The sequence below is a fragment of the Pyrus communis genome, chromosome 4 (genome assembly GCF_963583255.1).
Source record: "Pyrus communis chromosome 4, drPyrComm1.1, whole genome shotgun sequence".
NCBI classification, from domain to species: Eukaryota; Viridiplantae; Streptophyta; class Magnoliopsida; order Rosales; family Rosaceae; genus Pyrus; species Pyrus communis.
In genome coordinates this window covers 14,408,558-14,424,914 of record NC_084806.1, presented here as the reverse complement: position 1 = coordinate 14,424,914, position 16,357 = coordinate 14,408,558, and the positions used below count along the sequence as shown (strand labels likewise).

General features: G+C 39.4%; 1 pseudogene; it reads right to left on the bottom strand.

Moving 5' to 3' along the window:
• Window positions 1-8,693: 8,693 nt before the first annotated feature.
• LOC137732991 (1-aminocyclopropane-1-carboxylate oxidase homolog 1-like) lies at window positions 8,694-15,818 on the bottom strand (annotated as a pseudogene).
• Between the last annotated feature and the right edge of the window lie 539 nt (window positions 15,819-16,357).

The window sequence follows — 16,357 nt, the reverse complement described above, 5'->3', positions numbered from 1 at the left end:
CATGAACTATGTTTTAAGGCTCACACTTGTGTTCTTAATCAAGCTTGTGGAGAGACAACAAATACACATGCTGATTCATCCACATTAAAGTTGAAGACCACCCACCACGTAAAACTCCTCGTGGTTCCATTTCATTCAAGATCAAGCTTCGATGGTCCTTGAAGAAATCACAAGTCCAATTCAAGATCAAGTGTCCACCACCCCGAAATCAAACTTGATTCTAGAGAAATGAAGAACATTCAAACCTTTGGAGGAAACCAAAAAGCTCTTTGGCCAAAGCAAACACCAAACACTCGTGTTCTCCATCAAGCTCGTGGAGAACAAGCACAACAAGCACGTGCCAATTCATCTACTACAAGAGACGAAGATCACCCACCTCATGAAACCACTCATTGTCCCATTTCGCTCAAGACTAAGCCTCAACAACCCTTGAAGAAACTTCAACCTAATTCAAGATCAAGTGTCATTGCCCTTAAATCGAGTTCCAAGTCGAAGGACTTCAAAAAACCTTCTACACATGACAAGTATACACCGTGCTTTGAAGTAGGGGCATTTGTAGACATTCAAATTTTGGTGAAGTAAATGTTCACCAACACATTAAAATCTCGACATGTCAAGGCTTACGTGGCATGCACCATGGTCTCACAAGTCTTACACATGGCACATGACTCATTAAAATGACGAGTCATCAAGAGTGACACGTGTCGACATTTGGCAGAAATTAATTAAGGATTATCTTTATTAATTCTTTGATTAATTTTATTTTAAATCAAACAAATTAACTAATTTAAAATGACAAATCAAGGATGAAATGTGATTCATTATTTGAGTCAAATCACAAACCAAACCCCAAATTCTTTCGTCAATTAATCAAGTCCACATTCAAGACCAAATCAAGCCTCAAGCAAGACTTGGAGAGCCTATTAATAAGAGGCTCGAAGACAAAGAAAAACCCTCACTGATAAATTATCCTCACACCCGTGAAGAACCACCGAGTGCTCCTACACGTGCCGTTTCCTCCATCACCACAAGCCAAAATCTTGAGGCATTTGTTCTTTCGAGATCAAGTTAATGCAACCCTTGGATCAACAACACACACACTTTGCATCCCTGGAGATTGAATCAGAGGATTCAAACATTGTAACATACATTGTAACCCTGAACCTTAGATTAATACAATCATTATTTTGTACATGTGTTCTTATTTGATTTGTCGCCAGGAATTTCGCATTTACAAATTTGGCACGCCCAATGGGACAATCTCTGCTTTTCATCTCTTCCTCCATTCAAAATCCAAACACACAAACGAAAATCCATGGCTTCAAAAAATAGTCAAGCTGTTATTGCCACCAAGGCAAAGAGCATGAGCACATCGGCTCCAAGAGAAGAATTTGTTGGCGTTATGACTCGAAGCAAGGCAAAGGCAATGATCACACTTCAACACACCACTTCCAAGCTTGTACCGCTGAAGGAGCAAGGATAGCGTCAGGGGCGCCAGCATAACATCAGCCTGGCCTCGAGGACGACGCAAAGGAAGACAAAGTGAATTGTTACCTGCACAAGAATACGGCCATGGTTTAAGCTGCGCAAATTTTAAACATAAAAAATGGATAAAATGACGAACAATCATCACTTGCCTGCCAGAGTCAAGTTGGGCAGAAAGTTGCGGCAAAGAGAATGGTTGTGCGAGTAGAGAATGGTTCGGCCTATTTATTGACCAAGGTTGGCTCTAAGCAATCAACCCATAAAATCCTAAAATTGTCTTTTATTTAGGATTTTGTTAAAGGAAAAGATTGAACACCAAATTGATTGGATGCAAAATTTTGGCACCATGATAAGGATGACAAAAGATGCAAACCAAGAAAAGAAGAACAAAAATTAAAAATTAAAAAACATTAAAAAATTTAAAATTTAAAATTAAAAAAAAAAGAAAAAAAAAAAAAGAAAAAGAAGGAAACAGGATGCAGTTGGAATTAGTGGAAAAGTCGTTTGAGCTTCTATTTGGGCCCACGATACCTTGCCTGAAAGAAAACGACATCGTGGTTCAAATCATTGCTTTGCTGGGTAATAAAATAGATTTTCACCATCCGAGATCGTTTAGACCTCCAAAACAGCACACTTCTTTAGGCTCCTATACATTCTCGAAGTAGTGTTAAGTCATTACAATTTCTATAATTCACTACATTCTCAAGGGTAGAGCTAAGTGTACTAAAGCCTTATGGGGCCAAATGTGTAAAGTAAGTTTGCTTATTTGGCCAAAAGAAAATATGAGACTTCAAACCACAAGTTCATGAACCATGTTTCAAGGCTCACACTTGTGTTCTTCATCAAACTTGTGGAGAATCACAATGCACAACAAATACACTTGCTAGTTCATCCACATTAAAGTCGAAGACCACCTACCCCGTGAAACTCCTCGTGGTTCCATTTCGTTCAAGATCAAGCTTCAATGGTCCTTGAAGAAATCACAAGTTCGATTCATGATCAAGTGCCCCCTACCCTTGAATCAAATTCGACTTAGAAGAAAGGAAGTAAATCCAAACCTTTGGAGGAAATTAGAAAGCTCTTTGGCCAATACAAACACCAAACACTCGTGTTCTTCATTAAGCTCATGGAAAACAAGCGCAACAAATACGTGCTTATTCATCTACCACCAAAGTTGAAGCTCACCCACCATGTGAAACTAGTCATGGTCCCATTTCGTTCAATACCAAGCATCGACGACCCTTGAAGAAACTTCAACTTGATTCAAGATCAAGTGTTCACCACCCTTGAATTGTGTTTCGTGTTGAATGACTTCAAAACCCTAAATGCACCACCCGAGCCGCACCGACGGCATGTTTTGGTTTGGTTTTTTGTTTTGTTTTTTTAATTTTTGGTGATTAACCTGAACCGCACCGACCTTAATTGGTTCCCAGAATTCTTAGGGTGAGGTTAACCAAACCGACCCGCATAAATTTAATTTAATTTTTTCAATCATAATTAATATGTGTAGTAATATAAATGGTTAGTTATTTACGAGTTACTCTGCTTCCACTACATAAAAATATAACCTAATTAGTTTAAGAGTCCCTTCGAAGAAGAATAGGGGAGACCATTGGGAGAAGGTTGCATCTGCTGCTTTGGTACTCTCCTTGGGCTACTTCATTTATGCTTTCCTTTGAGCAATCACTCATATTGGTGTTGCGTTCTGTAACTTTTGGAGAGAAATTTATTATGTATTTTTGTCTTCACACAAACCGAGAACCGGCCCAAACCAACCCGTCAATGTCCGTTAACCAGCCTGATCGGTTTTAAACCCAGCTTGGTTGGTTTCGGTTTACAATTTTGGCCCAACTGACTAGGTTGGTTTGGTTTCATTTTTGGCCCAAAAACGACCCAAACCAACCCACACCCACCCCTACCTTCTACACGTGACAAGCACATCTATACGCCGCGCCTTGAAGTGGGGCATTTGTAGATATCGAAATTTTGATGAAGTAAATGTCCACCAACACATTAAATCTCGACATGTCACAGCTTATGTGGTATGCACCATGTGTCTCACAAGTCGTACACATGGCACGTGACTCATTAAAACTAGACGAATCATCAAGAGTGACACATGTCGACATTTGGCGAAAATTAATTAAGAAATTGTCTTTATTAATTCTTTGATTAATTTTAATTTGAATCAAACAAATTAATTGATTTAAAATGCCAAATCATATTGATCTCGAGGTGGGGGGGTAGGAAAGGTCCATCACTGGAGACTAACTTTCTTTTATGGTTATCCTGTTGAAGCTGATCGTTATAAGTCTTGGGATTTGCTGCAACGTCTTTAAGGAAACTTCGTCATTACCGTGGTGTTCTTTGGGGGATATTAATGAAATTCTTCAAGTAGATGAACAAGAGAGAGGTGATTTTCGAAGCGAGAGAAAAATGGATGGTTTCCGGAATCCTTTAGCTAATTGTGAATTGCAAGACTTGGGATTTGTTGGCAACAAGTTTACTTGGGTAATGACAAGGAATGGTTATTTAAAGTTAGGTTGGATGAAGGGCTAGCTACACAAAAGTGGATCGACTTATTTCCTGGATTTAGACTTGTCCATTTGAAGCCAACATCTTCGGATCATATTCCGATCTTGTTGGAGTAGGAGGCTAGACAAAGACCAAAGTTTAAAAAGAGTTTTCGATATGAAGATGGGTGGTCAGTTCGTGAGGGGTGTGAGACAGCGGTGCAGGCAGGTTGGTCTACTAGCTGTCATGGCTCTCCTATGTTTCAAGTTACAGAGAAAATCAAGGCGATAAGAGTTCAATTGTTAAAATGGGTGAAGAGCTCGGAACGTTCCATTCTTGGGGAAATAATAGTAACGGAGGATAAATTGCAAACTTTGTTTGGTAAACCGTTTACTGAAACTACTATTGCTCATAGGCATGATTTGTACACTCATCTACATTCTTTACTTGCTCAAGAAGAGGCATTCTGGTGCCAGAGATCAAAAGAAAATTGGTTGCGTCTTGGGGATCAAACCACCAAATACTTTCATCAAAGAGCAACTAGAAGGCAGCGGCGGAATGGGTTATATGGATTGTTTGACAAGGATGGGCAGTGGCAGGAAAGTAAAGATGGTATGATGTCAGTCATTGTTAATTATTTCACGAAGTTGTTTGATTCAATGGGTGTAGTTAATGCTTCGAAAATTCTAAGATTGGTTGTTCTGAAAGTCACGGATGAGATGAATCATGGTCTTCTTATGCCATTCTCTAATGAAGAAATAAAGGAGGCTTTGTTCCAAATGCACCCGACTACAGCACCTGGGCCTGACGGAATGACACCTGGGTTTTATCAGAAACATTGGGCAGTTGTTAGTTCTGATGTATGCGACTGTGTGCGACATCTTCTTTCAACGGGGAGTATGCTTCGGCAAGTTAACTACACGCTTGTCACCCTTATACCTAAGAAAGTAGATCCAACTTCCACGACTCAACTAAGACCAATTAGTTTGTGTAATGTGATTTACAAAATCTGCTCCAAAGTGCTTACAAATAGACTGAAAGTGGTATTGCCAGATATCATTTCACCCTCCCAAAGTGTTTTTATTGCTCGAAGATTAATTTCCAATAATTATCTGGTGGCATCGGAAATTGCACATTTTATGAAACGGAAGAATAGTGGTTGGAATGGTGTGATGGCGCTGAAACTGGACATTAGTAAAGCTTATGACCGCATCAAATGGTCTTTCCTTGAACAAATTATGCGAAGGTTGTGTTTTGCCGATGAATGGATTACCTGGATCATGTGGTGTGTCACGACGGTTTCCTATTCTTTCAAGCTCAATGGGGAGCCTGTAGGTTTTGTCCAACCTAAACGGGGTATAAGGCAAGGGGATCCGTTATCCCCGTTCTTGTTTGTGATTTGTGCAGAAGGTTTATCGACATTGTTGGATGCAGGGGAGTCCCAAGGTCAGATTAAAGGTATAAAGGTATGTAATGATGCGCCAAGTATTAATCATCTTCTCTTTGCAGATGATAGTTTTATTTTTGCAAGGAGTACATTACAGGATTGTTGTGAATTGAAGAATGTCCTACATACTTATGAAGTGGCCTCGAGACAAGCTGTTAATTTGTCCAAAAGTTGTGTGTCGTTTAGTGCAAATATGAATGAAGTGGATGCCCAGGTGCTTCATTGCCTGGGTATGAATAGAGTTAATTACCATGATCGTTATCTTGGATTACCGGTGTACACCGGTAAGTCTAAGAAACAGACATTTGCTTATATCAAGGATCGCCTTTTGGTAAAAATTGAAAGGATGGCGTGGGAGTTTGTTAAGCACTGCTGGTAAGGAGATCTTAATTAAAATCCTCGCCCAGGCAGTACCATTGTATACCATGCAGACTTTCTTGCTTCCGAAGACATTCTGTGATGAGTTGAATCAGATGGTTGCCAGATTTTGGTGGGGGAAAGAGATGTATTCACTGGGTGAGTTGGAAGAAGATGTGCAAGCCTAAAAGTGAGGGAGGGTTGGGATTTAAAGATTTGTATGTTTTTAATCTTGCTTTGCTAGCTAAGCAAGGTTGGCAGATCATTCGACAACCGATTTCTCTTGTGGCCCGAGTGTTTAAAGCTAGGTATTTCCCTAATATGGAATTTTTACTGGCTCCAGTAAAATCAAATTCCTCATTCTGTTAGAAAAACATTGCAGCAGCTAGAGTGCTAATTCAACGTGGGGCTAGATGGAGGGTAGGTGACGGATTGCAGATTAAGATTTGGGGGGGATAGCTGGTTGCCGAGGGATAATTATGCTAAAGTGTTGAGTCTGGTACCTGCAGGAGTCCATCATAACCTCACGGTTAGATCTTTAATGGTGGAGACAAATAGGCTACGATGGAATATGTAGGTGGTATCACAAATGTTCTTTCCTGAAGAAGCCAATCTAATTTTCAGTATTCCTTTGAGTTTATTTAATCCACCTGATAAGTTAATTTGGATTAAAGAACCTCGAGGGAACTTTACAACAAAGAGTGCATACTTCGTTGCTCGGACTTGTAGTGAAATTTGTGGACATATTCCAGGCCTTTCCGAGATTTCGACAGAGATTAAATTCTTATGGAAGGCATTATGGCGTGCTAAAGTACCGGGGAAAGCCAAAATCTGTATTTGGAGGATTTACTTGGATGCTTTGCCGGCTCGAGTTAATTTGCGGATTAAAAAGGTACTTATGGATGATTGTTGTGTTTTCTGTGGTAATGAACCGGAAACGATTGAACATATAATGTTGAGGTGTCCCCGTACTAAGGCGATATGGTCTTCTAGCCCCATGGGTTCACAATCTATGCAACATGGAGATATGGGGTTAAAAGGTTGGTTGGCTCGCGTGGCTTCCAATATATCAAGGGAGAGCTTTGACATAGTGCTTATTATGCTATGGAATATTTGGAAAGCTCGTAATGAGCTGTTTTGGAAGGGTTCGATGTTGCCACCACAGGATATTCCGATAAAATCACATACTTGGCTGATGGAATTTAAAAAGTGGAACGTGTTGCAGACTAAGACTGTCTCTAGATGTACAGAAATGGAGGAAGCCGGAGAAAGGTTGGCTAAAATGCAATTTTGATGGCGCGTGGGATGAACATGGAGCCGTAGGAGGAGTGGGAATTGTTCTCCGCGATGGAGTTGGGGAGTTTGCTGCTGCAGCGGCACTTAAAGTGGAAGGAATTTCATCAGCTTTTTTGGCTGAAACTATTGTAGCTCGTGAAGTTGCCTTGTTTGTACAACAATGGAGGCTGCAAAAGGTCATATTGAAAGGTGATGCCCTGTTGGTAATTGCTACCATTCAGAATGATTTGGATGTGAATCATGGACCTCTTGGGCATGTCTTGTCTGATATACATATGCTTTTACAACCGTTCCAACAGTGGAAGGCACACTTTGTGCGACGAGATGCTAATAATGTGGCTCATCGACTAGCTCGAAGAGGTTTAACTTTGGAGCAATCAGTTTCATGGTTTGAAGAACCTCCTGATGTAATTTTTTATTTACTTTTGAAGGATAATTTGAATTCTTAATTTTGTTAGTGTGGGACGCTTTTTTTCCCTTCATTCGGGTTTTATGTCCCGGGAAGGTTTTTATCGAGGTCCATTGTTAGCACCCTTTCCATTTGCTTGTATGTTGTTCCACCATGAAATGAATATCATACTTGATTTCACAAAAAAATAAAAAAAGCCAAATCAAGGATGGCCAATCAAAGATGAAATTTGATTAATTATTTGATTATGTGATAAAGTCAAATCACGAACCAAGCCCCAAATCAAGTCGTGGTTCTTTCGTCAATTAACAAAGTCTACAATCAAGCCTCAACAAGACTTGGAGAGCCTATAAATACAATGCTCCAAGACAAAGAAAGACCCACTCTGAGAAATTCATCACACCCAGACACTCAAACTCTCAAGCCCCAAACAGTCTCAAACTCTCAGAAAATTCAGAAAGCTCGCTACATTCTTCATCACACTTGTGAAGAACCACCAAGCACCCTTACACGTGCCCGTTCCTCCATCACCACAAGCCAAAACCTTGAGGCGTTCATTCCTTCAAGGTCAAGTCATCGTGACCCTAGGATCAACAACACACACAGTTTGCATCGTCGGAGATCGAATCAAAGGATTCAAACATTGTAAGTTTGTGATCCTAAACTTTACATTACTTCAATCATTATTTTGTACACGTATTCTTGTCTGATTTGTCACTAGGAATTTTACGTTTACAATTTTTTCAAAGGAGATTACAGGTTCTGAAGTTGGAAAAAATTAAGCAACATATTTGTAGAAAGTCGCTGAATTTGCACGTTTTGATAAAAAGGTATGACAGTTGTTTTTCACATGAGTACATAATGATTTTGGGTTACCATTCAGAGTTCAAGACATATAATATTTGACATTTCAAGATCCAAAGTTTGATCCCAATAACTTCAATTCAATTTTTCAAGTTGGTTCGCTGGTGGAAAACTTTATCTGACGGCACTATGGTTCAATAACCATAACAGCTGTCATTGATATACAACTCAGTAATCAACCACTTAATTAACTACATTTCTCTTTACAGATCGATCAGCCTAAATTATTACAATCAAAACAACCAATATATATGCCAAAAGAGTAATGTTCACACCATACAGGTAATATTATAATTTAGTACGGCTGTTCATAGCAGCAGCTCAAAGCTTGAACTGAGACAAGGCAGATGTGCCATCAAGGCCTTTGTTACGGACGTAAAGAACGCAGTCCCTTACACTAGTCTCCCTATACTTTGGAGGATTGTCTTCTGATAATAGCTCCTTGATCGGTCCATAAAGTTTTGTCGACGATAACATGCCAGTGTAAAAGAAGCTTGCAATGGATACTCTTGGACCTACACAGTTTGCCAGTACCCTATGTTGTACGCTCTTGAATCTATCATTTGATATGAGCTGAAACCCACAATAATTCACTTTTAAAACCTAAACTAAGAGCATAAATATGTCGGCCTAAGTATTTCCTAAAAATTAAAGATGATGAATATATAATTGTCATATACTTGCCTGCAGAAGATCTCCAATGTTAACCACAAGAGCTCCGGGCACAGGAGGAACAATAATCCACTTGTTCTGAGGAAGAATTTGGAGACCACCAATATGATCTTGCAGAAGTATCGTGAGGAAGCTCAAGTCACCGTGCTTGGTGGTTCCCAGAGTCAATTCCGGCTGTGGACAAGCAGGATAGTAATCGCTTAGAAGCACAAGCCCCTCACTACAATCTATGTCATTCAAGTGACTTGGCTTTAGGCCAAGAGCCTCCGACAACAACTCTCACAGCAACTTCCCCAACTTCATTACTTGCTTTGAATATTCAACCATTATGTCTCTGCATATAAAAATTATTTGACAGAGATTTAAGTAAAATGTTTAGCATGTGTGGCTTGTGTGTCGTGATTTTAACTGTATTTCTCTTCTTACACATGACCATTTGTTTAATCGACACCCAGTCTCCAACTCTCCACTTTGTTGGAGGAGGCCCTAAGTTCAAATCTCATGGATGAAAGTTGTTAATTAAAACGCAAGATTTTAAGATTTTACAAAACGATTCAATTCCTACATCAAATTGTAGAAATTAACGACCAAAAGTCAATACACGATCGAATTTCATCTAGGATATGAATAAATTCTAAATCAAACTAGTTACCATTATAGCAAAGAATTATAAATTATCATGCTTGTCGCATATACCTGCATACTTCTGGCAAGTCTGTTGGAGTTTGTGGCCAAGTGGACAAATGTCCAAAATACCTTTCGGCTAAAGAAAGAAAGTTGGAACACATTTCCTTGTTTTGGGGAAGAAAAAAGGGAAAGGTGTTTGTTGCTTTTTGGAAAAGATAAAGAGAGCTCTTTTTCGGTAGAGAAAAAAATAGTGATAGAAGAATGTGAGCTCATTCAATTCGGTGGTGAAGAAAACAAGAGAAAAGAAGAGCTTTTCTTCAGAGAGCAAGGGAGAGTTGCAGAGAAAAAGGGAGAGTTGCAGAGAGCCTAAAACAGAAGAAGAAAGTTGTTGCTTCAATTGGTTAGTAATCATCCACCAAGGTAGTTGTTGTTGTAATAGCTTTGAGCTATATGTATAGAGAAGAAATTATTCATTATATTTCTTTCTCTATTTGTTTCTTTGGTGTGTGAGAGCTATTGGGTGTATTGGGCTTTTGGGTTGTGAGATTGCCAACACTTTGTAAACTCCCATTTGGTTGATAGTGGATTATTGGGTGAGCTCCTACTGCTCCGAGGACGTACTCCAGTTACACTGACTGTGGAGGAACCTCGTTAAAATCTTGGTGTTATTTTCTATATTGTTCTTGCATTTCATTTGATAAATTTATGTGGGTTAGCTTGATTTGGTTCCACGTGACTTGGTGCTATCCTAGCACAACAATTGGTATCAGAGCACTGGTTGCTCTTAGGTACTGTCTAATTGCCAAAAATGTCAGACGGGCAAGATGAGAATCCTTTTGGAAGCAGTTCTGGATTTGCAAGAACTACGGTGCAAAATGCAAAGTTCGAAGTTGAAAAGTTTGATGGCACAAACAACTTTGGGATGTGGCAATGTGAGGTCAAAGATGTGTTGGCTCAACAAGATCTACTTGCCGCTTTGGGAGAGAAGCCGGAAGCTATGTCGAAGCCGGAATGGGAGAAATTAAATTTGTGGGCTTGCTTTTCAATTCGGTTGTGCCTTGCAAAAACTCAGAAGTATTTTGTGATGCGGGAGTCATTGGCAAGTGTGTTGTGGCAAAAATTGGAAGACAAGTATATGACGAAGAGTGCAGAGAACCGGCTACACTTGAAGAAAAAGCTCTACCGCTTCCAATACAAAGAAGGTACAAAAATGATTAGACACCTTGATGCTTTTAATAAGTTGATTGCCGACTTGTTAAATTTAGATGAGGATATTAAGGATGAAGATAAGGCCTTAATATTGTTGAATTCCTTGCCGGACTCTTATGAGCATTTTGTTACCACTATTATGCATGGTAAAGAAACTGTGAAATTTGAAGATGTGTCAAATGCCTTGATGAATTATGAAATGAGGCATAGAGATAAAAATCATGATAGTACCTCGGAAGCTTTATTTGTTAGAGGTAGATCATCGGAGAGAATATCATCTTCTAGTAGGAAAAAATCACAGTCTCGACCTAGAGGAAACTTTAAAGGTAGAAAACCTTTGGAAAGGGATGAATGTGTCTTTTGTCGTAATAAGGGCCATTGGAAGAAAGATTGTCCTAAATTGAAGACCAAAGGTAAAGAAAGTTCTGAAGCTAATGTTGCTGAAGTTGAAACAGATTTTCCTGATTTTGCTTTAACCACTTCCTCATCATTTGATTGTGCTACTAAGTGGGTGTTGGATACGGGTTGTACTCATCATATGACTCCTCACAAGGATTGGTTTTCAAGCTTGAAAGAGTTTGATGGCGGTGTTGTGTTCATGGGAGATGACAATCCTTGCACAACAAAAGGGATTGGTACAGTTCGTTTGAAGTTGCATGATGGCATGGTTAAAGAGTTGACAGGTGTTCGGTATGTACCGAATTTGAAGAAAAATCTTATTTCTTTGGGAACTTTGGAAGCCAAGGGCTTCAGGTTTCATTCAGATGGGCAGACATTGAAGGTGACTTATGGTGCACTTGTTGTGATGAAAGCTCCTCGATGTGGCCATTTGTATTTATTGCAAGGAAGCACTGTGACAGGTGAAGCATCTGTAGTCTCAGAAAATATGGGCACATCCGATTCTGATACTACTAGATTGTGGCATATGAGATTAGGCCATGCTGGTGAGAAAGCTCTACAAGGGCTTGTGAAACAAGGTCTTCTAAAAGGTGCCACGACTTGTAAGCTTGATTTCTGTGAGCATTGTGTCTTGGGGAAGCAAACTAGAGTGAAGTTTGGTACTGCTGTACATCAGACGAAGGGCATTCTTGATTATGTGCATTCGGATGTTTGGGGTCCTACAAAGACTCCCTCTTTGAGTGGTAGACATTGGTTCGTGACCTTTGTTGATGATTATTCAAGAAGGTCTTGGGTCTACACTATGAAGCACAAGAGTAAGGTGTTGAGCATTTTCTTGGGTTGGAAGAAAATGGTTGAGAACCAGACTGGGAGAAAGATTAAGATTTTGAGATCGGATAATGGTGGTGAATACACATCCGACCCTTTCTTTAAAGTTTGCAAAGAGGAAGGGATTGTGAGACATTTTAGTGTCCGGGGAACTCCACAACAAAATGGAGTTGCAGAAATATTGAATCGAACCTTGCTTGAGAAGGTTAGATGCATGTTGTCTCAGTCGGGTTTGAGCAAGTCGTTTTGGGCAGAGACAGTTACTTATGCATGTCACATCATCAACCGATTACCCTCAGCTGTTGTTCAGGGTAAGACGCCAATGGAGGTATGGACTGGAAAACCTTCTACTGATTATGATTATATTCGTATTTTTGGTTCACCTGCTTATTTTCATGTAACTGAAAATAAACTTGATCCTAGAGCCAAAAAGGCTATCTTTCTTGGTTTTAGTAGTGGTGTCAAAGGTTATAGGTTATGGTGCCCGGAAATGAAGAAACTTATAATCAGCAGAGATGTGACATTTGATGAAGAAAATATGTTCAGAGACTCTGAAAAGAATGTGAAAGATGTCCAACAGGTGGAGCTTGAGAAAGTTGCCTCTAGTACTTCAAATCCTATTTCCACTGATGACGAAGCCACTACAGGTGAAGAAGTGGGAGACCATGAGGATGTTGAAGAAGTTGAACTTGAAGATTCTATTCAAGTTGAAGAGCAAGTTTCACCTCAAGAGTCTATTGCCAAGAACAGAGGAAAAAGACAAATTACCAAGCCAGCTCGGTATAGTGACTATGTTGCTTTTGCTTTTCCTATTATCACTGATGAAATTCCATCCAATTTTGAGGAAGCCATTGAGAGTGAGGAAAAGGAGAAGTGGTGCAATGCCATGGGTGATGAGATGAATTCTCTCTTGAAAAACAAGACTTGGGAGTTAGCTAAATTGCCTAAGGGTAAGAAAGCTATTGGTTGTAAATGGGTGTATGCCAAGAAAGAAAATGCTGATGAGAAAAGCAATGTAAGATTCAAAGCAAAATTAGTTGCTAAAGGGTATGCACAAAAGGAAGGCATTGACTATAATGAAATTTTTTCTCCAGTTGTGAAGCACTCCTTAATTCGCATTATGTTAGCTCTTGTTGCACAATATGATCTTGAGCTTGTGCAACTCGATGTGAAGACGGCTTTCCTACATGGTGATTTGAATGAAGAGATCTATATGTGTCAACCGGATGGGTATAAAGTGAAAGGGAAAGAGAATTTGTTTTGCAAGTTGAAGAAATCACTTTATGGCTTGAAGCAATCTCCAAGACAATGGTATTTGAGGTTTGATAAATTTATGAGAGGCCAAAATTATTCTAGAAGTCAATATGATCATTGTGTGTACTTCAAGAAGTTGCAAGATGGGTCTTTCATTTATTTGTTGATATATGTTGATGATATGTTGATTGCCTCAAATAATGTCGAAGAGATTGATAAATTGAAGAATCAAATGAAGAATGAGTTCGAGATGAAGGATCTTGGTGAAGCAAAGAAGATCCTTGGCATGGAGATCACTAGAGACAGAGAGAAGGGTTTGGTTTGTTTGAATCAAAGACAATACCTTGAGAAGTTGATTCGGAAGTTTGGAGTTCATGATTCAACTAAACCGGTTAGTACCCCTTTGGCTCCTCATTTTAAATTGAGTTCTCTACAATGTCCTAAAGCTGATAAGGAGAAGCTGCAAATGAAAAATATACCATATGCAAATTTGGTTGGTAGTTTGATGTATGCAATGGTATGCTCTAGACCAGATATTGCTCATGCAGTTGGCATGGTGAGTCGATATATGCATAATCCTGGTAAAGAGCACTGGCAAGCAACTAAGTGGATATTGAGGTATCTCCATGGTACTCAAGATGTTGGTTTATGCTTTGAGAGGGATGACTCTGGTATTAGTCATTTTGCTGTTGGTTATGTTGATTCAGATTATGCAGGTGATCTGGATGGAAGGAAGTCTACTACAGGCTATGTGTTTACTATGGCTAAAGGGCCAGTTTGTTGGAGGTCCATTTTGCAGTCGTCTGTTGCATTGTCTACTACAGAGGCTGAATATATGGCAGTTGCTGAAGCTATAAAGGAGGCCATTTGGATACATGGACTGATTAGAGATTTGGGGGTTGATCAGAAGCAGGTGAAGGTGCATTGTGATAGTCAGAGTGCCATTTATTTGGCTAAGTATCAGGTTCATCATGCGAGGACCAAGCACATAGATGTGCGTTATCACTTTGTTCGTGAAGTAGTTGGTGAAGGGGAGATCATTCTCCAGAAGATTCCAACTAAAGACAACCCTGCTGATATGTTGACTAAGGTTGTTGATGTAGCCAAGTTTGTTCATTGCTTGAACTTGGCTCACATTTTACCTATTTAAAGAAGGCGTTGAGCAGTAGGAGTTTTGGAGCATTTGGCTCAGCATTAGTTGTTCTCTTGCTAGTGATTGGGAGAGTTTTTTGTGTTGATTGTGTTGGTTGGCTTATCATGGCGTTTTCGGAACTTGGCCAAGGTGGAGATTGTTGGAGTTTGTGGCCAAGTGGACAAATATCCAAAATACCTTTCGGCTAAAGAAAGAAAATTGGAACACATTTCCTTGTTTTGGGGAAGAAAAAAGGGAAAGGTGTTTGTTGCTTTTTGGAAAAGATAAAGAGAGCTCTTTTTCGGTAGAGAAAAAAATAGTGATAGAAGAATGTGAGCTCATTCAATTCGGTGGTGAAGAAAACAAGAGAAAAGAAGAGCTTTTATTCAGAGAGCAAGGGAGAGTTGCAGAGAAAAAGGGAGAGTTGCAGAGAGCCTAAAACAGAAGAAGAAAGTTGTTGCTTCAATTGGTTAGTAATCATCCACCAAAGTAGTTGTTGTTGTAATAGCTTTGAGCTATATGTATAGAGAAGAAATTATTTATTATATTTCTTTCTCTATTTGTTTCTTTGGTGTGTGAGAGCTATTGAGTGTATTGGGCTTTTGGGTTGTGAGATTGCCAACACTTTGTAAACTCCCATTTGGTTGATAGTGGATTATTGGGTGAGCTCCTACTGCTCCGAGGACGTACTCCAGTTACACTGACTGTGGAGGAACCTCGTTAAAATCTTGGTGTTATTTTCTATATTGTTCTTGCATTTCATTTGATAAATTTCTGTGGGTTAGCTTGATTTGGTTCCGCGTGGTTTGGTGCTATCCTAGCACAACAAAGTCTTCCGTCTTAGTAGGATTAGGAGCCATGTAACACCCAAAACTATCCCTCCAACTAGTCACCGGTGCACTATACAGATCAAAGTTGCTATTGTACACCACAGGTCTGGAGTGTTCACGACTATAAAGCTCCTTCTTCACTTGAGTGTCTTGCTCAAAAAACCCACGTGCCCCATTTTTCATCTCCTCCAAAACATCTTCAGGTATTCCATGATTTGCAATCTGAAAAAAGCCCCAAGTCTCTGATGCCTCCGCGACTTTTGCAACAATCTCCTTGCGCTTAGTTGGACTACCGAGTTCAAGGCCTTGAAGGTCTATGACCGGAATGCTAAACTAGCTGGCTTCTGAATCGGAGCTGGTTTCCGACTCTAGCGGGTGACGAACATTTTGAGGAACTTCCGTTATGCTGGCATCAACGAGGCCTTTAACTCCTTTTGTGTCATCAAAAGCTTTTACTTCACTTTTTCGGTCGTAAGTTGTGTTGGTCGCTACCATCTTTGTTTGTGACTAGATATTATTCGGATAAATAGCTACTGTATTGATGTGTATCAGTAACCAGAGAATATGATCGCTTCGTAGTTGTTCAAGTTGGAAGAATAGACCAAAAGATAATGCTAAAATTATTTGGACTTAGTGGGCAATCAAGATAAATCATTTTCCAAAGACTTACAATATATTAGAATAATCTCATCATTAATCAAATGTTAATTAGGCATCATTTAAATAGTTCAATACCTAATACCTTTGACCCAAAATATACGTGGGATTTTTTTTTTCAATACGAAATATACCTGGGGTTTTGGGTTTTATTTATTTATAAGCAGCATATTATGTTGAATTGCTTTTTGAAAAAGTATATTTAAAGAGAGCATTTTCGTTCACCACCCTAAATCTTAGTTATGCTCACCATACATCTATTGGCTATCAAGGTCTTAACGAATATAGAAACTTGTGCCGAATCAGGATGCTTCCAAGCATGACGTGCTTATATTATAATTAAATATAATTAACCGATATAGCAGAACTTAACAACC